This window comes from Dasypus novemcinctus, chromosome 17, assembly GCF_030445035.2.
Source record: "Dasypus novemcinctus isolate mDasNov1 chromosome 17, mDasNov1.1.hap2, whole genome shotgun sequence".
Lineage (NCBI taxonomy): Eukaryota > Metazoa > Chordata > Mammalia > Cingulata > Dasypodidae > Dasypus > Dasypus novemcinctus.
In genome coordinates, this window is record NC_080689.1 from 58,477,919 (window position 1) to 58,504,346 (window position 26,428).

General features: G+C 46.0%; 1 protein-coding gene and 1 pseudogene across 1 annotated transcript in view; both read left to right on the forward strand.

Moving 5' to 3' along the window:
- ANTXR1 (ANTXR cell adhesion molecule 1) overlaps positions 1–26,428 on the forward strand; it is a 253,844-nt gene that overhangs the window by 199,571 nt on the left and 27,845 nt on the right. The window lies entirely within an intron of this gene.
- On the forward strand, positions 333–1,733 carry LOC101423499 (tubulin alpha-1B chain pseudogene; annotated as a pseudogene).

The following is a 26,428-nucleotide window of genomic DNA, read 5'->3' on the forward strand; positions in this document are numbered from 1 at the left end:
CCCACGGCGATCGATGCCCTTTCTCTACCAGTTTCCAGCTGACTTCCAGCCCTTGGCTTCTCCCCGTGGCTTTCTCTTTATAAGGCCTCCAGTAATAGGATCAAGACCCATCCTGATTCTGCTGGCCACACCTTAACTAAAAATAACATCTTCAAGAGGTCCTGTTTATAAGAGGTTCATACCCACAGGAATAAGATTAAGATCAAGAACATGTTTCTCCTTTAGTACATAACTCAATCTACTGAGTTACTTGCCTTGACTCTTAGCTTGTCGTGGACAGTAACTGGGACCTGTGTCTGCTCCTGTCGTCTTCGCCTTCCGTCCCGTAGCCACCATGCATGAGTACATCTCCATCCATGTCGGTCAGGCTGGTGTCCAGATTGGCAATGCCTGCTGGGAGCTCTACTGCCTGGAACATGGCATCCAGCCCAATGGCCAGATGCCAAGTGACAAGACCATTGGGGGAGGAGATGACTCCTTCAGCACCTTCTTCAGTGAGACCAGCACTGGCAAGCATGTGCCCAGGGCAGTGTTTGTAGACCTGGATGGAACCCACGGTCATTGATGAAGTTCACACTGGCACTTACCGCCAGCTCTTCCACCCTGAGCAGCTCATCACAGGCAAAGAAGATGCTGCCAATAACTATGCCCGCGAGTATTACACCATTGGCGGGGAGATCACCGACCTAATTCTGGACAGAATTCCAACTGTGCCAACCAGTGCACAGGTCTTCAGGGCTTCTTGGTTTTCCACAGCTTTGGTGGGGGAATCCGTTCTGGATTCACCTCCCTGCTGATGGAACACCTTTCTGTTGATTATGGCAAGAAGTCCAAGCTGGAGTTCTCCATTTACCAAGCCCCCCAGGTTTCCACAGCTGTGGTCGAGCCCTACAACTCCATCCTCACCACCCATACCACCCTGGAGCACTCAGATTGTGCCTTCATAGTAGACATTGAGGCCATCTATGACATCTGTCATAGATCTCTTGATATTAAGCGCCCAACCTACACTAACCTTAACTGGCTTATTAGCCAAATTGTGTCCTCCATCACTGCTTCCCTCAGGTTTGATGGTGCCCTGAATATAGATCTGACAGAATTCCAGACCAACCTGTCCTATCCCTGCCCTATCCCTGCATCCACTTTCCTCTGGCCACCTATGCCCCTGTCATCTCTGCTGAGAAAGCCTATCATGAGCAGCTTTCTGTAGCAGAGATTACCAATGCTTGCTTTGAGCCAGCCAACCAGATGGTGAAATGCGACCCTCGCCACAGTAAATACATGGCTTGTTGCCTACTGTACTGTGGCGACGTGGTTCCCAAAGACGTCAATGCTGCCATGGCTACCATCAAGACCAAGCGTAGCATCCAGTTTGTGAATTGGCGTTCCACTGCTGTCAAGGTCAGCATTAATTACCAGCCTCCCACTGTGGCTCCTGGTGGAGACCTGGCCAATGTCCAGTGAGCTGTGTGCAAGCTGAGCAACACCACAGCCATTGCTGGGGCCTGGGCTCAGCTGGACCACAAGGTTGACCTGATGCATGCCAAGCATGCCTTTGTTCACTGGTACATTGGTGAAGGGATGGAGGAGGGAGAGTTTCCTGAAGCCCGTGAGGTCATGGCTGCCCTTGAGAAGGATTATGAGGAGGTTGGTATAGAGTCTGTTGAAGGAGAAGGTGAGGAAGAAGGAGAAGAATATTAGTACCCATTTCTCAGCCCTACAGCACGTCTCACTCCCGGTACTTCCGCTTCCCCATTACCTAACGAGACATTTAAGCTCTCTGGTTAGCTTGTCTACACTTGATTGTGATATGTCTTATTTTTCCATGTATATCTATAAAGTTTTCAATCATGTCTCAGTAAAGGCTTTAAGAAAAGTGAAAAAAACAACAACAATCTATTACAGAAACTGACCTAACTCAGGCATAGTAAGAACTAATATTTGTGAAGAGTCTTAAAATTTTCAATTATTTTCTAATGCATTTCCTCCAACCTACTTTGTTGGGTATTCTCATTCCCATTTTACAGATGAGGCAAAAAACAGGGCTCAGGAACTTAAGTCTCATGCTGGTAAATGGAAGAACTAGCATTTATTCACTCAACACAAATATATTTGTTGTGCTAAGGGCCAGTGAACAAGGAGGCCGTGGTCCTTTCATGGAGTTTGCACTCAAAGATTCACAATACCGTGCTAAGTGCTATACCAAGCATTAAAATAGAGTGATGGTAGGGGAGTGGATGTAGCTCTGTGGTTTCAGCACCTCCTTCCCAGGTACGAGGTCCTGGGTTCAATCCCTGGTACCAACTAAAAGTAAATAAATAAAGTGGTGAGATAAAAGAGACTGGATACGTAGTCCAAGTGATCAGGAAAGCTCTCTCTAAGGAGGTGGCATTGAAGGTGAGCTCTGACAAGGAGCTGGCCACATCAAGATCAGGGGACAGAGAATTAGTGCAAAGCCTGAAGGTTGGAAAGAACTTGGCCTTTTGAAGGACCAGCAAGGCCAACTTGGATGAAGAGCAGTGGGACATTGGGGGTGAGGGGGACAGGTGGTGAGGTCAGAGCAAAAGGCAGGGGCTCTGTCAAGGGGGACTTGTGAACCAGGGAAAGGCATTTGGATTTTACTAGGAAGGCTTCATGGGGTGGAGGGGTTAGTAGAGGAGAGGCATGATCTAATTAGCATTGTAGGAAGACTACCCTTGCTGCTGTGGGAAAAACAGATTGTGAGGAGTCGGAGAGGAAGCTGGGAAACCTGCCAGGATTTTGTAGCTACGGTCCTGAGTGAGAGGCATGGGTGGTGGACTGGCATGGATGAGGTGGGCATGGTGAGAACTACGTGGATTCTGGAAGTATGTTGGAGATAAAGCCAGTGAGACCCGCTGATGGTTGCCGGTCTTGGTTTGCCAGGGCTGCCATCACAAAATACCACGTACTGTTTGGCTTTAACAACAGGAATTAATGGGGTCACACCTCTGGAAGTTAGCCAAAATCGAGGTGTCGGCGGGATCATGCTTTCTCCAAAATCTATTGTGTTCTGGTGGCAGCTCGCCAGCAGTCCGCAAATCAGCCTCTCCATCACATGGCTTTCTGGCTCCCTCTGGCTCCTATTGCCACGGTGTCCAATTTCCTCTGCATATAAGGACTCTGGCCATCAGTGCCTTAGGGCCCAGCTGATTCAGTTTGACCTCACCTTAACACCTTCAAATATCCTATCTGCAAATGGGTTCTGTCCCCAGGACTGGAGGTTGAGATTCAAACATGTCTTTGTGTGGGACAGGAGTCAAGCCATAACAATGCCTCAACCCTCCTTTTTTTTTTTTGTCTTTTTTTTAATGTTACATTAAAAAAATATGAGCTCCCCATATAGCCCCCACCCCCCTCACCCCACTCCTCCCACATCAACAACTTCTTTCATCATCGTGGCACATTTATTGCATTTGGTGGATACATTTTGGAGCACTGCTGCACACATGGATAGTGGTTTACATTGTAGTTTACACTCTCCCCCAGTCCACCCAGTGGGCCATGGCAGGACATACAACGTCAGCATCTCTCCCTGCAGCACCACCCAGGACAACTCCAAGTCCCGAAAATGCCCCCACATCGTATCTCTTCTTCCCTCTCCCTACCCTCAGCAGCTACCATGGCCACTTTCTCCACATCGATGCTACATTTTCCTCCATTACTAATCACAATAGTTCATGAATAGAATATCAGTAAGTCCACTCTAATCCATACTCTATTCCTCCGTCCTGTGGACCCTGGGATGGTTATGTCCACTCCACGTCTAGATCAAGAGGGGGCTTAGATTGCACATGGATGGTGGATGCAATTCTCCTGCTTGCAGTTGTAGGCACTCTTGGCTCCCTGGTGTGGTGGTTGACCTTCTTCACCTCCTTGTTAGCTGGCTGGAGTAAGTTCATTAAAGCAGAGGGTAGGAGTTTCAACCCTCTTCTAATCTGGTTAAAAGTCCCTCCAGCCTCCTCCACCTCCTTCACAGCACGTTCTGCCCTGGGAAATCTAATTCCCATTTACCCAGATGTGACCTCCCAGTAATGCTCAAAAGCAGCATGGAACTCTGGCACATTGCCACTGTTTATCGCCGGGCTGTTTTGCTTTGATACTTCATTGTGCTGCCTAGCTGTCAGCCTCTTAATTGTCCCTGCTGACCTTTGGAAACATACATGGTGAACAGTGAGACCATGCAAAATTCCAAAATCGCTTCAAGAAGAAAAGCAAGTGACTGTGTTCTTTTTATTTCATTTCGGGGCTGGCCGGAAGATGAGGGGTTTACATACTCCTTTACCCTCCTACCACCTGGAGACCAAAAACAGTAGAAGAGGGCAGTGCCATGTGTGCCAGTCATCAGCAAATGCACCAAGCACCCTGCCCTGGTGCAGGCACAGGCACTGCTGAGTGAGGGCCAGAGCGGATGGAGGAGGAAATCTGCATATAAGAACCAGCAGAGTGTCATCAAGAGCTTATTTGTTTGCTGCTACTTCATCTGACTAGAAGATGAAGAAGAGAGAAATCACAGGTGGAGGGAGTAAACTGGAGGCCAGGGTTGTTGGAAAAGACTACAGAGAGGTGTGACTTAAGCGTTCCTTAGAGGATGCTCAGGCTTTGGCTAAACGAGGAAAAGCAGAGAGGATATTAGATCTAAAAGGGTTGTCAGTCAGCAAAAGTTGACAAGTGCATGCATATGTGTATGCAACTCCCTCTCCGGCCAGTGAAAACACTTTCTTGGCGTGAGCCTTGAGCCTCCAGTAATCCCCAAGGACAATAACTGCTCTCAGTGCTGAGGAATGAGAACTCACCCTTCTTCACCTACCAACTCAGCCAATCTGTTCCCAGGAAAACAGAAGCAGCAGGTGTTTGGCATGTCTGTATACACCCCCACCCACCTTTCTCTGACATGAGAGAGTTTACTGCTTGGCAATGAACTGCACCTCCCCCTGAAACCTTCGCTGGCTCCCCACTGCCTGCCCACACAAAGTGTGTTTTGCAGAACACTTTATTCCACAGCTGCTCACGGGTGTCAAATACCTTTGGAAAATGAGGCACTAGACAACGTTAAGCAAGTTTTTTCTCTGCAGGACTTCAAAGAAGCTTTAATAAGCCAAGGAGTCTCCAAAAGGGGGATATCTTAGGCAGCATTTCCCCAATTTGTAAATTGCTGCTCTGCTCCTACAGAGCATCGCCTGGACTAGTGTTCCGTGGAAAGAATTTTGGGGACAGCTGGGGTCAGGAGCTCAGCCTGCATCACCCTGCTTGGTCCATCAGGCCTTTACCGACGTCTCCACATATCCTACACCGAAGCAGAATGCCCTCCGAAGCACTGTTCGGTTGTTATGCCGTATGTGCTCCAGCCTCCAGACTTCTGCTCGCACCATCCCCCAGTCCAAATTATACTGCCCCTTTCTCTCCTTATCATAAGGCAGCCGTGACCCTTTCTTCTCTAGAAAGCCTTACCGGTGCCCTCTTCACTTGGAGTTCCTTCGCCTCTGAACTGTCACAGCATGGCTTTATGTCATACCCGTATAGCATTTACTAGGTGGTTTCTACCCCTTTCTATCTCTCATACCTTGCACGTGGTAGGCAGGCAGTCAGTTCTCTATTGAAAAAGAGGAGATGCAGAAAGGCGGTAAAGGAGAAGGCCAAAGAGAGGTAGGGGAGGAGAAGGACAGGAAGGGGGAGGTAGAGGAAGAAGAAACGAAAGCAGAGAAGGATCATAGCCCTGGTGCTTTTGCTGGGTACAGATGGGAGGCAAAGCCCAGGAAGAGCCCCATGACTGCTTTGTGGGAAGGAAGATCTGTGAGGTTCTCCTAACAGGAAAAGGCCCAGGCCACCCCCCAGGGGCGGCCCGGGCCCCAGGCTGCACCTCGGTGAAGGACAGGGTTCATTCTTAGGGCGGCAGCTCTAACTGGTAGTTGCAATATCCAAGAAAGGGCACAGGCTGTGACCCCTTAGCCTAGCCTATACTTTTTCATAAGAAAACAGTATATATATCCATGTCCTTGTTATTTTTTTAAACAACATGCTACAACATATAGTTAAGTACTAAATGTTAAACAAAATAACCTACAATGCACAATTTCAGTAACCCTTATAATCACTGAAGCTGCTGCCACTAAAGCCAGCTCCTTCCTTTAGCACAGGAGGGGTCTGAAGACCCCAGAAGGCAGGTGGCTTGAGCTGTGACTTAAACCTCACATTTCAGCCCAGTGCACTCAGTGCAGAGGACTTTAAGCTCTGCCCCTCGCGGCTGGCGGCCCTGATCCCGTTCTCTGCCAAATGGCCATTTGCCTTTCTGAGATGGAGACAGAAACATTCTTGCATCTGCTTCAATCCTTCCAGCTCACACACAAAGTGGCCACACCTTTTAACAAAGCTGCTTTCCTACATGGACCAGATCATTTTTCCTCCTACACAAAATGGCACCTGTTGCAAACCAGGGTACATCTCCCAAAAGAGCCCATTTTTTTTGTAGGATGTCAATTCATTTCTTTTGACTTGGTTACCTTCTGCAAAGACCCACCGTCCTGCCAGCATTCCACCCTGGAAAAGCTCATCCTATGGAAGCACAGCTTGGCAGGTTCACCAGACTCCCGTCTCTAACACGCTATTAAGTGCCCAGATGTATTTCTTTCATGCTTATGCATAAATTCCATTTCAGAGTGTCAGGGCAACACCTAAACCAGTCTCCCAAATGTGGTCAGTGGAAAGAGCCCAGGCCTGGCCGTCGGGAGGCCTGGGTTCCGGTCAACATTTCCTCTGACTTTTATAAGTTGCAAAGCGATGGCCACGCCCCAGGTGCCAGCAGCCACGGGCGCAGCCGGTCCCTGAGCACCGAGCATAACAGGCCAGTGCGGGGCTGGGAGGGGTCGGCCCAGCTCCTCGGGTCCCTGCTCCCGCTCCCAGAAGCAGCCCGCGGTCAAGTGGGGCTCAGCCCCCCCGGGACCGAGCCAGAATGAGGGCCTCGTCTCCCACTGAATCACAGCCAGCGCTACGGGAGAAAAAGAGGCGAGTATGTGCCGGGAACTAAGTGTTTCTGAGAGCCAGGTCCCGCAGAGCATTCCTGGGGCCTCTGAGGAAGGTGACGAGAAAATGTGGCAGGAGTTCCCACGGTTCCGGGAGGCCAGGCCCCTCCCTGCCCCTCAGGCTAGACCAGTTCCTTTGCTTCCAGCTCCCATATAAGTGTTTCTCTTCTTCAGAGCACCCATACCTGGTATCTGAAACAAAGTGACTTGTGACATGATCAGAATTAAATTCTAGTTTGTGTCTTCCTCCTCCCCTTTGGAACCTTATTCGTCAGGCGAGATTTTTGTACCACTGGATAACAGGCCCTGTAACTCTGCTGCTAAGTCTTAGGCAACAGGCAGGTCTGCCACCAAAAACACACTCCAAATTCAGTCGTTGGAAAGTCCCATCCAAAAGGTTAACCAAAACCTCAGACTTGATCCAGTGTTAAATCTCTCCTCCCCCACTGAAGAGAAGGGTTCTGCAGCTGTCCTCTTCTCTGTCTCTCCACTTTGCGCTTCTCCTCCCCAGCTCCCACCCCAGCTTGTGAGCCTCCTAGGCAGGGACAGGTGAGGCAAGGTAGATCTTCCTTGAATGAGGACCATTACCAGCTGGCTTTGTGCAGTCCGGGCCTAGCGGGTATTTGCTGCTGACCCATTTTTCTCTTGGGTGCTCTTTGGAGCTTCCTGCTGGATCCTTTTCGTTCTTGAAGGTTCCTTGATGTGGGCAGCTGTTTCTTTATTCCCAGTGTTTGCTTGTGGTTGCTTCCACAGCCTCAGGGACTCTAACTTCTTGCTGAAGTCCCTCTGTCTTACTAGACGGTCTGCTTGGATCGGACCCAAGAAGCCTCTTTGCTGGCTCTCTCTTCCCCTGGCCCAGGCCACAGGAAACATTCACCCCACACCAGGCCAGGCCGGTCCCAAGGAGCCACCTCCACCCCTGTCAGGCTCTGTCAGCTGTCTCAGACCTGAGAACTCTGCATTCTCCATCTTCAGGGGACCAATTTCAAAGCTCTCCAAATACTAGGAAGGTCACTAGGGATTCATCACAGCACAGCAGAAATTCCTTTCTAGACATGCCCTCACAAATCCTTCTCTTAACCCTGACCCCCTTTTTATATCTTTCATTTGTCCAAGATATCCAAGCTTCATGGAGCCAGTTTACAGATGTTTCCTTGGAAATCTGCACTGGGTGATTAGGCACCTCATTAGAAATTCTTGTATCTTGGAACTTAGTTAAAATTTCAGTTTTAACATTCGTTACATACTTATTTCAGATTTTAATTATTCATTTAAATATAAGCCCCATGAGGGCATGGACTTGATCTGGTTTTTCAACTCTATACCCCCAATTCCTAGAACAATGCCTGGCATCTAATAGACAATCAGCAAATAATAATGAATAATCATTGAATTAGTGAATTAGTATTTAAGTAATGTACTCACTCCCAGACTGTAAACTTTATGAAAGTAAAGGCCGAGATTATTTTTACTCGACATTTACCCCCATGCCTAGCAGAGTAGGTGCTCAAAACAGTTTTGAATGAATTAATGAACCTGGGCAAAAGGCCATGTTTCTCCAAGCAGAATACATGGAGGTTCTACTGGCCTGGAATATCCCTCCTACCCTTCTTCAGTTTCTTCCCTTGGTCACACTGCTTAAATTCCATCAGTCAGGGAGTCATCTATGCCAGTTTGATTTCTTTAATGCAAATATCCCCGCTGGGTAAATGGAAGCTATCAGTTTTCTGCACTTATGAAGGCAATTTGATTCAAGGAGATCATGAGAATACTAGTTTTCAGGACCTTGGAGGGGGTAGGAGGAAGCTTGGAGCACTTACAGGACAGGAGAAAGTGGACCTAGAGATGATTTGCCAGGAGACTAAGGAACAGGGATGAGTGACTGTGCAAAATAGGGGTGAAGGAATGTGCCAGCAGGTGAAAGGGAAATGGAAGAAAGAGAAGGCCAACATGTATAGTATTCCTTCTTCCCACACAATCTTTAAGAGCCCCTTAGTTTTTAGAGCTAGAAGGAATCTTAGATACCATCGGTCTGTGGTTTTCAAAGAACTTTGAGCCAAAAAGAAAAATATTTCCTTAAGTAAAATCTTACCACAGGTCCAATATGAAAAACAGATATCAATGGAGATGCTTTTGTTCAAGACAGGTTGGTGGGCCAGGAAACTCCCACACACGCACGCGCACAATTTTCCCACAGTAGTTTCTAAACCTCCCCCTCAGAATCCCTGAGTGTTCATGAAACAAAGTGTATTAGTCAAGTTCTCCACAGAAACAGAGCCAACAGAATATATGTATAGTAGGTAGGTAGGTGGTAGGTAGGTGGGTGGGTGGATGGATGGATGGATGAATGGATGGATGGATGGATGGATGGATACATAGGGAGATAAAAACAGATTAATAGAGATACAGAGATAGATATAGATAGATACAGAGAGAGACAGATTGATATAGAGACAGATCTAAGCCCCCTCTTGATATAGATGTGGAGTGGACACAACCATTCCAAGGTCCACAGGATGGAGGAATAGAGTATGGATTAGAGTGGACTTACTGATATTCTATTCATGAACTATTGTGATTAGTAATCGAAGAAAATGTGGCATTGGTGTGGAGAAAGTGGCCATGGTGGCTGCTGTGGGTAGGGAGTGGGAGGAAGAGATGAGAGGTGGGGGCGTTTTCGGGACTTGGAGTTGTCCTGGGTGGTGCTGCAGGGACAGTTACTGGACATTGTATGTCCTCCCATGGCCCACTGGGTGGACTGTGGGAGAGTGTGGGCTATGGTGTGGACCATTGACCATGAGGTGCAGCAATGCTCAGACATGTATTCACCAAATGCAATGAATGTCTCATGATGATGGAGGAGGTTGTTGTTGTTGGGGGAGGAGTAGGGTGGGGGGGGGAATTATGGGGACCTCATGTTTTTTTAATGTAATATTAAAAAAATAAAGATAAAAAAGGATAGATAGATAGACAGACATTAGAGACAGACTAGATGGGAGGGAGAGAGATTGTAAGGAATTGGCTCATACAATTGTGGGGATAGCAAGTGTGAATTTTGTAGGGCAGGCCAGAGGTTGGAAATTCTAGTAAGAATGATGTTGAAGTCTTGAGTCTCAATTTCTTACAGGAAGCTGCAGTCTAGAAAATTAGGGAAGAACAAAGGTTATAATCATGAGGCAAAATTACGTCTTCTTCCCAGAACCCCCAGTTCTTTGCATTTAAGGCTTCCAGCCAATTGGATGAGGCCCACCCTTATAATCTCCTTCATTAAAGTCAACTGAGTGTAAGTACCAGATACCTCCACAGCAACATCTAGGTCAGTGTGTGATGAAACAACTGGACATCATACCCCAGCCTAGTTGATACATAAAACTAACCGTCACCCACAGTGTATCCAAACACAGTGAAAGACCTGCATTTCCCCAAAACCGTCCTCATGTCCTGGAGAGACTGAGCAACAGAGATCAACAGAAAGTGGGTGACACTAGAGCCTTTTTTCCCCCTCCCTGGATGAAAGAGCAGACTTGTCCCCTCCATTTCTCAAACTCCTCATCTAGTCTGTAAATGTTTGCAAAGTCAAATAACGAGCCCTTTTGTGGGCCCACCTAAAATCTCCCTGCACCTTTGACATAACCAACAAGTAACTGCTGAGTGCTGCATGTCCTTGGCCATGGGTTTGACACTCAGAACCAGATGACCGTTGTCATTTCTACATTAATTAACACTCTCTGAGCACTGTTTGCTCAGCCTTCTCTGAACCATCTAAGTTGCAATTAAAATTCAACCCACACACAAAAAAAGTTCAATCCACATCTTTCCATCTTCTCTCTAAAAGCTTTGTGAGACAGTGAGAAATGATTTGCTGAAATGCAGATAAACTACGTCGCTGTCAGCCCCCATCTGTGAATCTAGTAAGACTTGCAAAATATAATGAGGTTTGGCACCGTTTGCTCTCTGAAAACCTTTGCTGTAGGGGTGACCACTGTTTCCTGTCTTCAGAGCTTTCAAGCCATCTGTTTAATAATCTGTCCTTGCTTCCTGCCAAGGACTGACGTCGACCTCACCAGTCAGCAGTTCCCACCAAAAGTGCTGAGAGCCTCAAGTCCCCCCATCCCTGCTGTTGGCCAATGTCCAGTCATCGAAATGGTTCCCCTGTCCCTAATCACTCCAGGCTCTTTTGGAGAGGATGAGCAGCTTGCCTTTTGTGAGAGCACAATATGTGAAACCTTGAAGAGTTCAATTTAGTGTATTTATTTCAGTATTAGCAATACTAGCTCAGGGCTCAGGGTCACGTGGCTGTCAGAGCCTAAGGATGGAGACTTCAATGTGAAGCCGAGCGAGGCTTGAAACGCTGCTCTACACTTGCTGTATGGTTTTGGTTAAGTACCTTCCCTGAACCTGTAAAATGAGCACATGGGAGGGCTGTGCATGAAGAAAAGAAAATGACCATGTTAATCAACTACTGCAGGTCAGGGTGGGAATGGGGCAAGGAGTGGGCCCACATAGAGGGCCCAACTCAATTAGAAAAAGGCCCTCTTCCCTGTAAAGTTTAGAGTCTCATAGAGAAGACATCCCGAGAGCATGTCCGTCTCTTAGTCACCTGGTTTGTGAATTGCCATCCCCAGGCTGGTTCCTGGAAGTAGCTGCTTGTCAGAGAACACAGATTATCTGATGGGCACGTTCTTCAGGCTGACCCTTAAGGCCCCAGGGAACTCCGTTCAAGGGATCCAGAGAGTGTCTTTGAACACTAAGGAGACAAAGATGTACTGGGAGGGAGGCCCCTCAAAGGAGCAATATCAGCCGAGGTCGCAAAGGTCCCAAATTGCAGAAAATGCATGCCCTGTCTTTCTAAAAATTGAACCGGGAAGGGGATGTTGCTCAAGAGGTTGAGCCCCTGCTTCCCATGTACAAGGTCCCCGGTTCAATTTTAAAAAAGATACATAGATATAGATATAGATATAGATATAGATATAGATAGATAGATAGATAGATAGATAGATAGATAGATAGAGCGTACAGGTTTCAGCTGCAGTTAAGTTTTGGAAGTTTCTAAAACCAACTTATTTTTTAAAATATTAAGCAAAAGATACTATTAATAATATGAAGGAACACCCAGGAATTTTAAGTTTTATTTTTCAGTTCTGGGCGGAAAAAAATATAGGGCAGTTGGTTATCCTTTCATATTTTCATACGAAAGAAAAGTCCATAGAAAGATCCCATTGCCTTTGTCAGACTAAGCATAATCAATTCAATGTGCCACAGTCATGAGCTCAGACTGCTGAGAAAATTCAGCATTTAGCAGTCCTCCATGGGTGATACGAAAGTGACATGAGTAGCTTAAGAACAGAAGATCACCTAAAAGGGCAGACGTGTCTGCCAGGTTGCTTTTTCATAAAGCACCTATACCTGTGTGCCGGAGAGTGCCTGGGGCTCTTTCAGGGGTAGTACTTCCTGCCTTCTTGTTGACCAGCTTTCAGCAGGAGTCACAGATCATACTGGGAGCAAAACCACGGCAGCCAGCAGTTCAACCCCAGAAGGCGAACCCCAGCCGCCCTGGTATGCCGAGCATCTGACCGCTGTAGCTTACAGCATTAATCAAAGGCTCGCAGAAAGCCAAGGCCTGCTGAATGTCCCTGCCCCCTGTCGATTCACCACTCAACTGGGGTGGAGACCCTTAGGCAGAAAGAATATAAATGTTTCCAAAGGCTGGAGAGACTTTGGTCTGCAAGGCCCAGGTCCAATTAAAACAAGCCAGGAGCCTTAACAGCTAACATTTTGACAAAGGGAAACCCATTCTCAGTTCTGCTAATGGCTGCCATAGAGATGTTTGGTTTGTGTGTGTGTGTGTTTTAATTTCATAGACTGAACTAATGCCTAAAATAAGTAAACCAGTAAGACCAAGATCACATCTTCTCAGCCATTATGGATGGGCAACTTCTCCCAGAGCCAGCCTCTCATTGGGAAGAAATACCCATATTCCTTATCAGCGTTCTGGGGGTACTATTACTAGATTTGGGGTTGAGTGAGAGCATGCATGAGGAAAATGGGCTAGAGACCCATGCTGTGATTTGAAGGACTTTAATATGCAAAAATAGCTCCCTGTCTTAGTTTGCTAAAAGCTGTTGGGAGCAAAATATTCGAAATGGGTTGGCTGTTATAATGGAAATGTACTCAGTTAAAAGGTTACAGTTCTGAGGCTGTGAAAATGTCCAAATCAAGGCATCATCAGAGATGCTGTCCCACCGAAGGTCGGCTGCTGGTGATCCTGGGCTCCTTCCACATGGCAGACACTATGGTGGCTCTCCAGTGTGGATCTTTACTCCAGGCTTACTTTCTCCCCAAGCTCAGCTGTGGATCATCAGGCACATGGCTCCCCACTCTCTTCTCCCCAGGTCTTGTCTCTCAGCTTCTGGCTGCTCCATCTGAGGCTTCTCTCTCCCAGATTCCTGTCTGAGCACTGATTCCTTCTCTCCATCTCTGTGGTTTCTCTCTGTGTGTCTATACTTTAAGTCTTCATTCCATAAAGGACTCCAGCAAGAGGACCAAGACCCATCCTGGGTCATGCCTCACTGAAGCAAATCTAATCAAAGGCCTCCCAACGGAATCTGATCCAATCAAAGGGCCCCACACCCACAGCCATGGATTAGCTCCCAGAATGTGATCTTTTCTGGGGTCCACAGAAAGCTTCACACTATCACAATCCCCAACCTACCTGCCAGAAATTCCCCAAAAGGAGAAAGGCTACTTCCTTTGAGTTAAAGAATTTGAACCTGGTTAAAATCCCAGTGCCCTCCAGATGAAGAAATACATACAGTTTCGATGAAAATTAGGGTATCAGTTGGACCACCTTAACCAACTGGCTAAGAGTAGATCCTGTTCATTTATTCATTCCCCATTTATTGTACTCCTAACAATTGGTCCTTTACTAAGAGCTAGGCACTGTGCCATAGCCTTAACAAATTCATGTCTTCTTGTTTCACAGACCTTTCTGATTATAAGAATCGATTTCAGGGTATATTAAAAATACAGCTTCTCTTGATAATTCTGATTCAGTGGCTCTAGGGTAGGGCTTTGGTATCTGTATTTTTAACAAATAACCCAGGTGATGCTTGTGATCAGTCACTCTCCTGCGAGGCCCAGTTTGCCCAAATCCACCTTGCCTGAGGGGACCCTAGTGTGGTTCACCGCAGTGAGCAGAATGGAGCGTGTGCTGGGAGGGGCTGGCCTCTCCCAGTGCAGCCTAAGAGCCCACTCGCTCTCTTGAACAGTCATTTCGCACAGCTGTCTCATGTTGACCAGACAAGTCCAAACCCCTGGACCCAGGTTGTAACTGGACCAGGGTCCCCCAGCCCATTTTAGTTGTGCCTCACCAATGGACTTTATTTACTTAAGTGCTAGACCCAGCTTTTATTCCTAAATACCATCTCGTTTAATTAAGCCTATATCTAAGCTCGTCTAGTTCTCTTTAGCACCCTCACCCCATTCTCCCATGCTTCAGCACCCCATCCGGCCAGGACTCACCAGTGTTAGAAAGTACCTGTGAGCCCTGCTGTCCATCAAAGGCAGGCGCTGCCCGGGACCAGCAGCTCTCAACTTGACCTCTCTTGGGAAGCTCCCACTTTCCTGCAATGCTGAGCCCTTCCAGAAACACCTCTATCCTTCTGGCATATTTTTTTTGAACAGGCTTTTAGCGGTTGAAAACCAAAATAGTACACTCTAAGGAAATTTTTGTTGGAAAGAAACTCTCAAACCATAGACAGCGTCTTTTTGCTTTTCATTGAACTTAGGGAGTTAGAACCATGATTTAAAGAAAGGGGAGGCCAAGTAACTCAAAGGCTATTTTGGTTAACATTTATGTTGTCGATGGTTCCACCTATTGAAAAGACAAAATATTTAACAGAAATATCCATATAGGGAGCCAAGGCAATCATATGGCTTAAAAAAAAAACCTTGGCGCTGTGCCCTAACCTTCCTCTCTGTAGTTTTCCCAACCATATAAGGGAGCAATGATTCCTCTTCCCTCTTTTTCACCCAGAATTGCTGAAAGATCTGTAGCATGATGCTGGGCAAAATAAAGTAGTTGCAATTATATCGTTCTCTGAAACTAGGTTTCCTCGTGGAGTGATGAGAAACACTTAAGTGTAGATAATTAGACAACCAGTTACCAAGTTTTCCCAAGTGTTGTCAGTGGGGTAATAAGTCATCACTTTGAAATCTCTGAGTCTGTGACACTAGTAAATTTATAACCTGTGAATATATGTATATATAACACAAAAGGCCTCTTTGTACCATATACTAGTTATAAATTATAATAATTACTCTTTTTTTAATTTATTTCTCTCCCTCTCCCTCCCCCCCAGTTGTCTGCTCTCTGTGTCCATTCGCCGTGTGTTCTTCTGTGACCGCTTCTATACTTATCAGTGGTACCAGGAATCTATGTCTCTTTCGTTGAGTCATCTTGTTGTGTCAGCTCTCCGTGTGGGCAGCACCATTCTTGGGCAGGCTGCACTTTCTTTCACGCTGGGTGGCTATCCTTACGGGGCGCACTCCTTGCGCGTGGGGCTCCCCTACACGGGGGACACCCCTGCATGGCAGAGCACTCCTTGCGCGCATCAGCACTGCGCATGGGCCAGCTCCACACGGGTCAAGGAGGCCCGGGGTTTGAACCGCGGACCTCCCATGTGGTAGACGGATGCCCTAACCACTGGGCCAAGTCCGCTTCCCCAATAATTACTCTTAAGGCAGATGTTTGTATATTCTTTATTTCTTTGAAACAACTTTTCAAAAGATGTGTTACCATGCTTTAGCTGAAGTTGAATGTACCTCTTAAAATGAATGTGTGTAAAAATAGTTGCCTCTCCTCTGGTGGACTTTATAGACAGAATCAACTGTCTTCTCCCTGAGCAGAGCCTGTTGGGAGCCAGTGCACGCTTTCTGTGAAACTAAGGGTTGAAGCACTTGACCCCTGGAGATCTCTACTCTCTGATGATTCCTCTCCCCTCTATCAAATTCCTTTTGAGACTCTTAAAAAGATGATCACTACCTCAAACATAACGGGTGATTTCATTTGGTATGTGCAGGAAATACAGTCCATATGACCCTTCTTAATTGAATAAAACAGCATTTGAAGAATAGAAGAAATTTAAGAACTATTCATTTAATAAGAATCTATTTCAGGATATATTAAAAGTACACACTGAGAAGTGGAAGCATATGGGAAGGCCATGTTGCATTTTTTTGCAACACTGTGTGACTCTTAAGTGAAACTACTCATTTCTGAGAGCTGCCTGAAGGACCATTTGCTGTGTAGGGACCCTCCAGTTACAGAGGACAAGAACCCAGTGATTGCTGCCCCCCAAAACAGGCCCCTCCTTTGAGAGCTTTTAAAGATGCCTCTTAAAAGTGTCTATGCAAGTATATGCACCTAATGTACAGTAAAAACTCATGAAGGAGGTGTCAGAGTTTGGGGTTCTTTTTTCCCCCATATACCAATATGAAAAATTATTTATTTTAAATTCTCCAGATAAATCCCCCTTTTCTCCTTATTCTCGTAATTCCACTCTCACGGTGAGTGAGAACAAAAAGGAGAACTAAGAATAAAGTAAAAGGGATCCGGTGCATTCTCAGATCTAATCATGAGACAGCTCAACAGAGAGAGACTGTCCATGAGTCAGTTAAATTTTACCTGGACTCAGTTTCTCCTTCTACAAAAAAGATCCCTGGTTTTGATGGCATACCCAAAAATAGGGGATCCAAAGAAATGTGAAAATGGTGAAATAGAGAAATAAATATGTGGTTCCCAATATTGACATATTAATAATAGTTGTATTGGGTTACAAAGCATGGGTTCTCTCTCTCTCTCTCTTTCTCTCTCTCTTTCTCTCTCTCTCTCTCTCAATGCCCTTAATTACTTTTATAATGAAAAAATGGTAATTTAAGAAAAGAGAGAAAGAAGCAAATGTGCAGTTCCAGGGATGGTTGTAGAACCGCATCTGTGGAGTCAGAACTAGACTCCCTGGTGGGTGGGGAAGTGCTTCAGCCCATGACATAAGAGCCTGAGTGCAGATGTGCGAGTTGCCTGTCACACCGGGACAGGGGAGTCCTCTGTGCAGGCACCTGTTTAATTTACGTCGAGTCTTCAGGCACCACCTTCACTTCTGTGGCCCAGGTCTCCCAGGACACTCATTTGCAAGCTCGCCTTTGCTGAAAATCATTCTCTAGTCTTCATGTCATTCTGTGTACCTCATGATCCCCTCCACCCCTGCCCCCCCAAGATTTTTTGGACTCAGACTTTTGGTATGAAATTCAATCTTCATTTAGGTCAGGGGTTTTTTTCTTGACCCAGGGAGGGAGTTTGATGAGGTTATGTTTTCTGGCAGACGGCCCAAGATCTGAACCTTAAAAATTCAAAACCATGGAGAGCTTAAAAAGTCAGTGTCCAATATTGCTTCTGTGGTTTTCAGGGGCCACTGGTGTTTTCCCAGATATTGATTCCAGAGTGACAGAGGTGTGGTTGTCCCCGTCTCCCCACAGTGCAGAGTTGTAGCTGGTCATTCCCTGTAACAGTGGTCATGAACACTTTAGTTATAAACCAGCAACCCAAGAAAACTATCTTCCCCCTCACAGACTATTCAGGAGGCTCCCCTAATATTGGTCAGAATACTAGTAAATCAGAAATGGGTGGGGATAACACCTGGGGTCCCTCGCTGGTGAGGAAGAGGATGAAGAGTGAAAGCACTCTAAGGAGGAGGCACCCTAGTCTAGGTTTCCTTAGACTCGTAGGCACCAGCAGAGCCTGACCTGGTGAGCTAGTGGCCCAGTCCCAGCACATCAAGAAGATGCACTTTCCAAAGGCTTCTCATTTTCACAAGGAAGGGGTGTGCTCTGGAGTAGTGAGAATCTGACATGTGTGGTCTATAAACCAATTTAGCACTGCAAGTGCACCCAGCCTTCTCCAGCTCACCACTGTCCCAAAACCTTCTACAAGGTTTTATCTTGCATAAATTACAGTTTTACAGTCCCTTTTTTTTTTTAAGGAGGTACCCGGAATTGAACCCATGACCTCATACATATGAGGCAGGCACTTACCCACTGAACTACAACCACTCTTCTATAATCCCTTTTTTAAACCGCTCCTCCTTGTGCTTTCAGAGGCAACTAGTGGCACTATATTTGTTTAAAGGGTGCATGTGTTTGTGACTTGCCTTTACAAAGAGCCCCTTTAGTATCCTCGTGCTCCATACTTCAGGAGCCCCTGGTTTGAGTGTGGAGAAGCAAGGACAGGTCTCTCCCAGCCTAGAGCATCTCCAAGCTAGCATCAGATCACCTCTATTCAGAAGGCACCCTGGTGGCCTGTGCAGGTTGAAGGATGGCCCAGGGCTTGAGGTCACTTCCAGGGTGGACTAGCCAAGAACCAGCAACAGGGAGGAGGAGGTTGTACAGACGAGACTACCTCCAGTGGCCAACACTTGGACATTAACAGACTTAAGGAAGGCTTATGCCCTACTCAGAGCCAGCTCCTCTCGTGGATGATATGAGAAGCAGCCCCTTATGTCATGCCTCACCCAGATATCAGCTCCTTACATCTAGCTGATTTCCTCTTCAAGACCCATTCACTTTTCTTCCCCATTGTCTTCTCACCTTGCTTTGCTCAGTTTTCCTTCCTACTAATTAACCAATCTGGGGAGAAGAAAGTTCTGCATTTTCATACTTGATTATTACACAAATTGAACTATAAAGAAAAGCTGTCATTAGAAGAATAACACTTGGTGAACAAAGTAATTCAAGATGGTCTTCTTTAGTTCCAAGTTCGCTCTTAAAGCAAACAGGACCAAGACTTTGGGAAGCATCATCATTACCATCACTGTTATTACAATGACTGAAAAGTCTTTTAATCTGTAGTTTGAAGTGGGAAGATTTTAATAGTTTCATTGTGTGTTGGAGCCTTTAAATTAGAATAATCAAAAGGAGGTGTTAAAAATAATAATAATCTGAAAATCAAGTGAGACCCTGCCTAGGGAAATAAATAAGAACTGTCTAAGAAGAGGAAATGGCTAAAAACTGACAATATTACAAAGGATTTACCTAATCTCAAATGTAGGAGTAGGCTAAATTTCAGGTAACCATTGGCTGTATAGTGAGCAAAACCACACCTCCATGCCTCCCCTTTGAGTCTTAAACTCTGGTGCATAAAATATGTTCTGATCTCCTCCTGGTCCTGCCAACAGACAGGTTGGCTACTGTCTGCTATAGCTATTTAGCCAGAAGGCCAACCTTCTGAGTAGCATTTAAGGTAATAAAAAACCAACTACTCTGTCAATAGCCTTTGAAAAATGACCTGTAGCAATACAGATTCCAAGTTATCTCTGGCATGAGCAATATGAAAAAAACAAATAAGATCTCCTCAGAAAGTACTTTCAAGCATTCAGACTTTAGGAATTTTCCTATAAAAGATATTGCCATTTTGGTCAAGCTGTGTGTATTAGCATTCTCTAGGGAAACGGAACTGACAGGAGATATCTATAAATAGTATGAGATTTTATAAAACTGTCTCACATGACCATGGGGTTGCACAAGTCCAAATTCCATAGGGAAGGCTGCAAGACAGGGACTCAGAGAAAGTCTTAGTTGAGTTCCCCAGGAAACACTGGTTATCTGAAGGAGATGGGAATTCTCTCTCTGATTGTTGAAGTCACTTCTCCTTTCGACTGATTGACCCTCATTCGTTGCTGAAGGCAGTCTCCTCAGTTGATTGTAGATGTAACCAGCCATCTATGCAATCACTGATGGTTAAAGTCCATGAAATGCCCCTTATTACATTTAATCCAGTGCTTGCTTGACCAAACAACTGGACACCACTGCCTGGCCGAGTTAACACATTAGCCTACCCATCACTCCGTGTATGATGATTATTTCAGAGACCCAAACAAGAAGCAATGCTTATATGACTGATATCCTCCTTGAAAGCAATTGGTTGAATCACTTAATTTTTATTGCCTGAAGATTGTGCCAACACACTTTGAAAGTGGGTTGAAAGTACTCAGACCAGAACTTAACCTCTGACTTAAGCTAAGTTCTTCATAAAATTGTTTTTTTGTACCAAAAAAAATGAAGTGTTTTGCCACTTTAGTGCTTTCACTTTAGCATTATCACCTTTCCCCTCCCTGTCCTTCTCTCCCACACCTAATCCCCACCCAGGCCAGTCAATACCCTGTTATAATGTGGTCTCAGCTTCTGAAATCTCTTGGATGCATTCCATTCCCATAAAAAGTGCCTATAATATCCCCCTTTAGCTCAGGCTAACTCTTTCCAGGAACATATAGACATCCTGGCACAACCCCATGTGGCCATCCCCACACACATTTCTTAGGTCAGATCCTGCACAGCTGCTCTTCATTCAAAAACAAGTCAATCCACAGCTCCTGACAGCTTTGAAAACATCATTTTCCTCTGAGAAGGACACAAGGGATAGAGGAACTCAACTCCACTCCCTTTTGCATAAGTATTCCGAAAATATTAAAAACTTTAAAATTAGTCCACATTGTACCATTTGATTAACATATTAACAGAAATCTTGGAAACTAAACAAGTCTCTCTTAGGCTCCTTGTACAAATTAGGAGAGGTAAATCTAGGTCAAAAGATGCGTGGACACATCTTTTGTGCCAGCCTCCCTCTTTCTCTGTGATTTGCCCCATTTAGGTGTATCAGCTCCTGAGCTAATGCTCAGGCATCCCATCACCCCTTCTCTTCAGTGCTATGCATACTCTTATCCTTTTGGACTCCCCTACCCCCATCAGAATTTGCCTGTATTCAGACCATTCCCTGTCCCAAATTTAACAGACATGAGTACCCTTTCCCTGTTCTTGCCTCAAAAGGCTATATATGAATGCTGATAAACCCACAGATTGGTGAGTCCCAATGTCCAGTGAATTTCCTTCCTGGGTAAAATCTTGGTATTTTAACAGAAGTCTCCATGAGATGTCCACAGAGGACTTCTAATATCTAGACTATCAGACCAGGTAGTGGGCTGGACATGCCCATTGTAGGGGGTAAGAAGAGGAGGTCTTAAGGCAAAGAAGTTTTGGAGCATCCCTCAGCTAACTCCGCAGAGGCACTTAAGTCACACGCAGAGGAGAAGCAAAGAAAGAATTAGGACAAAAAAGAGAGTTGAGCTGAGAAGGAATAAGGAGTTAGGAGAAACTGACCATGCCAACCTCCCTAGTTGCCTCCCCAGCTTAGCAGTATGATTCTTCAACTCCTTTAGGCAGCTTATTTATTGAACACCTAGCAAATGTCCAGTACTATTACAGAAGATTCTTTAGACCAAATAATATGACAAAGTTCCTACTGTCAAAGAAAGTAGGCTGAAAAACATGAATGCTGTAGTTGCAAGAAAAAGGACAGGAGCACTGCTATTGCAATTGGGATTTTTGCTTATTCATTATTTTACCATTTCACAGCTGAAGCTCCCAGGTCACAATAGTGAATTGTTCAGAAGTGATGGAGTGTCCCATATTGCTTCATGATTGCATTCTTCTACCTCAGTCCAAACCACACCCCCTGGCCTCAAAAATCCTTTTCCTCAGTGAACTGGGAGCAGCCCAGTGGCCATGGCACCAGAAGGGGGTTTGGGCCAAACCACCAACACACACACACACACACACACACACACATGCGCGCTGCAGAGGGGTGAACAAAGATTTTTCTTACTAAGCATGAGGTCACCTTTCTTTTTTCTTGAGACAGGATTTATTTGGGTTCTCTGGTGAGTTTACTCCAGAGCCAATCTCTGTGGGCAGGCCTTGGGCCCTAGCTAGGGACAGAGTTGGGGTAGGGTGGTCTCCACTCTGTATCCTCCCCCCTCCGCATAGACAGCAGAGTTTGTAATGCCCCCTGGAGGCTGGGGAAATGCCAAGGGACACAACTGAGGGACATCGGTGTTGAGGGGAAGCATAATAGCTTCAGAGTCAGACTAACCAAGGCTCGACTGCTGATCCTGCCATTTACTACTTCCCCATGGCATGGAGATTGCCCTTGAGAGCCCCCATTTCTTTGTCTATAAAACTGGGATTTTACTGAACTAATAGAATTGTGATAAGGTTTTCAGACAATGTACATAAGGCTTGGATAAATCATAGCTGTTATAAAGATGACCAGTCTGTGCCCATTCAATGAGCTTTTAAGTTTATAAGGTCATCAACTTATCGAGTGCCCATACTGACATGGTCTCATGATAGTGCTCATGTCTAAAAGAAAAGATCAGGCTCAATGACCTCAAAGGTCTTTTTGCTTTTGCCTCCAAACTGAGTTTTCTTCCTGACAGCATTTTCCTGGGTCACCCTTTCTAATTTTGACAATTTTTCCTCTTCAGCTGAGCATCCAGTTTTCATTTGACATTGGCAAATGGGATATGAAGTTTGTTCCTTAGTTGGTATATCACCTGCCTTCCTAACACTGAAACAAAAGTACTTGCTATCAGGCAGCTGTGCAGTGACAGGTTCTGGAGGGACATCCCACTTTTCTACTTTTAACTTCCTTATGAAGTTTTCATTCATAAGACACCCTATGGGTTGGTGCCACAGGAATAAGAGGACATTGGACCCTGCAGTCTTGCAGGAAGACAAAATGGGCAAGCCATCTCCCATCTGCTTTCTTTTCTTTTCGTGCCTCCTCCCCATTCATAGGAGAGGAGAGTCTCTCATCCTCCATCCTTCCACCTTCTCTCTCCTTGCCATCCTCACCTCCTTCCAGAGTTCCCAGCTATAGCCAACACTCTTCAGCACCCTTAATGGATGCCAGGGAAATAATCTGGGCAATTGTGCACACAAAGGCCTCTAGGTCCATCCTGCTTCTGATGCTCCTGCAGCTCCTCCCACTGCTGCACAGGCGCATTGGTGACTACCCCAATCAGAGAAAACTGAGACCTAAAGAGGCTGTGCCATTTGCTCAATGACACACTCTCAGCTTCTAGTGGAGATGTGGCTAGACGTCCATCTTCTGATACCTGGACCCGTGCTCTGAATGGGGAGTTGGGGGGGTGGTATTTGGGGGAAAAAGGATGTTCAGTAGAGTCAGACTTGGATTCAAGCCCTGGAACAGCCATTTCGGAGTTGTGTGACCTTAGGAAAAATCAATTATCCTGCATCTCCATCTCCTGTTTGACAGGGATTGAAATATTTAAAATGAACATCTTAACTAAGCAGGTACAATGAGCAAGTGACCTACTTTATATGATTCGATTCAGCCGGCAAAATGCCTGGCCCCAGGCTCTTGACATAGATAATAACAACTAACTATAGCTATTAGTATGAGACGTCATCCCCGTAAGGTTAGCACCGAAGAAGCTTTCTGGAGTATTTCCAAAGTAGCTCTCCAGGGTTGGAGATTTCATTGCCATGGCAGGTATTTCAATGCAAAATTATAGAGCGATGCTTTGGAAGACTTAGATATAATAAGTTGTTAAGGGAAATTACAAAAGTTGATGAAAGGACAATGTTATCCTTCTAGAGAAAACAATTCTAGGCTGAAGGGACCACATTTCTCTTCTTATGTGACAAGCCATGTGTTTTGGTGGCCTCAGTGGCCAACTATGTCACTTTATAGGGGTGAATTTCCATTGGGTGTAAGTAGCCAAGAGCTACCCCCATTCAGATAGATGTCTTTTCTGATCTCAGGACCTGGACTTAGTCTTCCGTAGTTCTTCAGGTGTCTGAAAACAAATCTGGTAGTTGATAGACAACAGAAGTTCAACAGATCACCTTCAGCTTCCTGTCTGAGGGAGTAGACAATAGCCAAGCAAAGTCAGCATCCAAGGGTGCTAACATAGGAGGCTGAGCTTCCCAGCAGCTCTCATGAAATGTATTCCTGGAATAGGAGGAATTTTGTAAGAAGTTTCTACCAGAGGCTAGCTGCTTCTCCTAGGTACTGGGAGTCTCCCAGCATCTGAAATGGTCTGGAAGCAAATACCATGTTGAGAAATGGCATTTTCTCGTATACTGGATACCATGAGGGTTATAATGTTCACAACACTTAACGTGGTATTTGACAAATGTTTAGTCACATTCCCAGAAAGTAGAGTCTGCTTAGTCATTCCTTCATTTCACAGATACTTTTGGCAGCCCTTCTGTGTGCCACGCGGTAAAGAAAATATGTTGGTAAACAAAGAGCTTTCAGTAAGTGTAGTGACAGAGAGAGAGGCTAATTACACAGATAAATAATTACAAAGGTTGTTTTTTACAAAGGAAAAAAAAAAGTGCAGGAAACATGCATGAAAGAGTTTCCAGGTAGGCCTCACTGAGAATGGGAAATGGTCAGGGAAACTGTCTCTGAGGAAGGGACTTTGAGCTCAGACACAAGGGACAAATAGAATTTAGCCAGCAAAGTTGAAGGGAAGACATGTTCTAGGCAGAACAAATATAAAAATCCTGAATAGAGAAAACCGTGGATTTTAAAGGAGGCTGCACGGCTGGAGAGTGGCAAGAAAGGGAAAGGCAGGCGGGAGCGAGGTAGACGTGCGGAGCCTCGTGGGCCAGGTCAGTGTTTTGTATTTCAGCTCCTGAGCCCAAGGAAGCTGGGGGCGATTTGAGAAGGAATGTGGAATTATCCTGCAATGTTTAAGCTCATCTGGCTGCTTTGTGGGTGGATTGGGAAGGGGCCAGCGAGGGTGCAAGGAGACCAGTTAGGAGGCAGGAAAGAAGTCAGCTTGGACTAGCTGGGGAAAGAGGCTGGTTGCCTTTTGCTCATATCTAAGACAGACCAGAGCCCCTGGGAGAACTTGCCTTCTTCACACTCCTTAGGGGTAAGGAGCTGGGCGACCCCTTCGAGATTCTGTGATTTATAGCTGTTTCCTGCAGTCCAGGGAGCCCCCGGGGCCCCAAGTTGCATTTCCTCCAACAAAGCAAGAAGCAGCTTTTTACGGATAGCAAGTCATAGTCCAAAACTGCTGGTGCCGAGGCAGCCCAGAGAGTTACACAGCATGACCTTCCTGGGTTAGATTTGAATTGAAGTACAAGAGAGGAGCATGAGGCACATTGACCGGCCTCCTGGTGGCAATGTGTTGGGAGGCTGCCTTATTGCTCCAGGTGAATGTAGGCACCTGCTACAGTCCCAGGCTCCTCACCTGTTGGATGAAACCAGAGAGAAGATAAAGGCCAAAGCTAGTGCCAAATGCCTCCTCAACCTGTAGCGATGAGTGAGCCTGGGGACCAAAACAGCGGTCAAAGTAAGAAAGGCAGCCCAGTGAGGGGAGGAGGCTGAGAAGAATTCTGCAGCCGCAGGCAACTTTTTGCGGTCCCAGGAAGGGCTTGGGCAGCCAGGGGGGTCCATTTAAATGGACAGAATGGGAAGCAGATTTGGCCCGACAGATCGGGCGTCTGCCTACCACATGGGAGGTCCAAGGTTCAGTCAAACCCAGGGCCTCCTAACCTGTGTGATGAGCTGGCCCACATGTAGTGCTGATATAGGCAAGGAGTGCTGTGCCACGTGGGGGTGTCCCCCACATAGGGGAGCCCCACATGCAAGGGGTGCACCCCGTAAAGAGAGCTGCCCAGCATGCAAAAAGTGCAGCCCAGGAGTGGCGCCGCACACACCGAGAGCTGCCACAACAAGATGACACAACAAAAGAGACACAGATTCCGGGTGCCTCTGACTAGAATACACAGACACAGAATAAGCAGACACAGAAGGACACACAGCAAATGGACACAGAGAGCTGTCAACTGGGGGGGGGCGGTACAGGGAAGGGGAGAGAAATAAATAAATATAAATAAATAAATGGACAGAATGAGGCAGGCAAAGGTGCTCATGGTCCTACCAAGTGGAGGTCTCCACTGAGTCCAACAAAATTCCTCAGTAATGAGCAACAGCCTGTATTTACAACTACATTGTTGAAGTCCGTAGAAGTGGTACGATTTTTTATACTCTCTTTCCAAAAAGATTTAAATATTTTTTTCTCTCCTAAAGCTTGCTCCTACAGCTTCACTATATATTACAAGTCTAGAAAACCTTTTCTTCCCAGATCATATAGAACTTACGTTCAGCCCAGCTTGGGGAGAATCCTCACAAACGTTTAATTAGTACATCCTAATTGAGTGAGGTGCTGCACCATGGAAATGCGGATATTTGACACTGGTTCATGGTCTAAGTTAAGGCAACTCTGCATGTCTCATGACTAGGAAGAGTGCTAGGGCCCAGTGGAGGCCTGAAGGCAGTTTTGAGGTTGGATAGCTTAAATTGATGTTTTTTACTCCTAAGCAAATCCCAGATTGGGAGTGCTGTAAGTTTTTCATTTCAATGCCTGGCGATCCAAACAACCAGCCGCAAGATTCCAGGGCTTTCTCTACTTCCTGTCTCCCTCTGGCTTCAGTTTGAGAGGCACTCTGGCAGGATCATA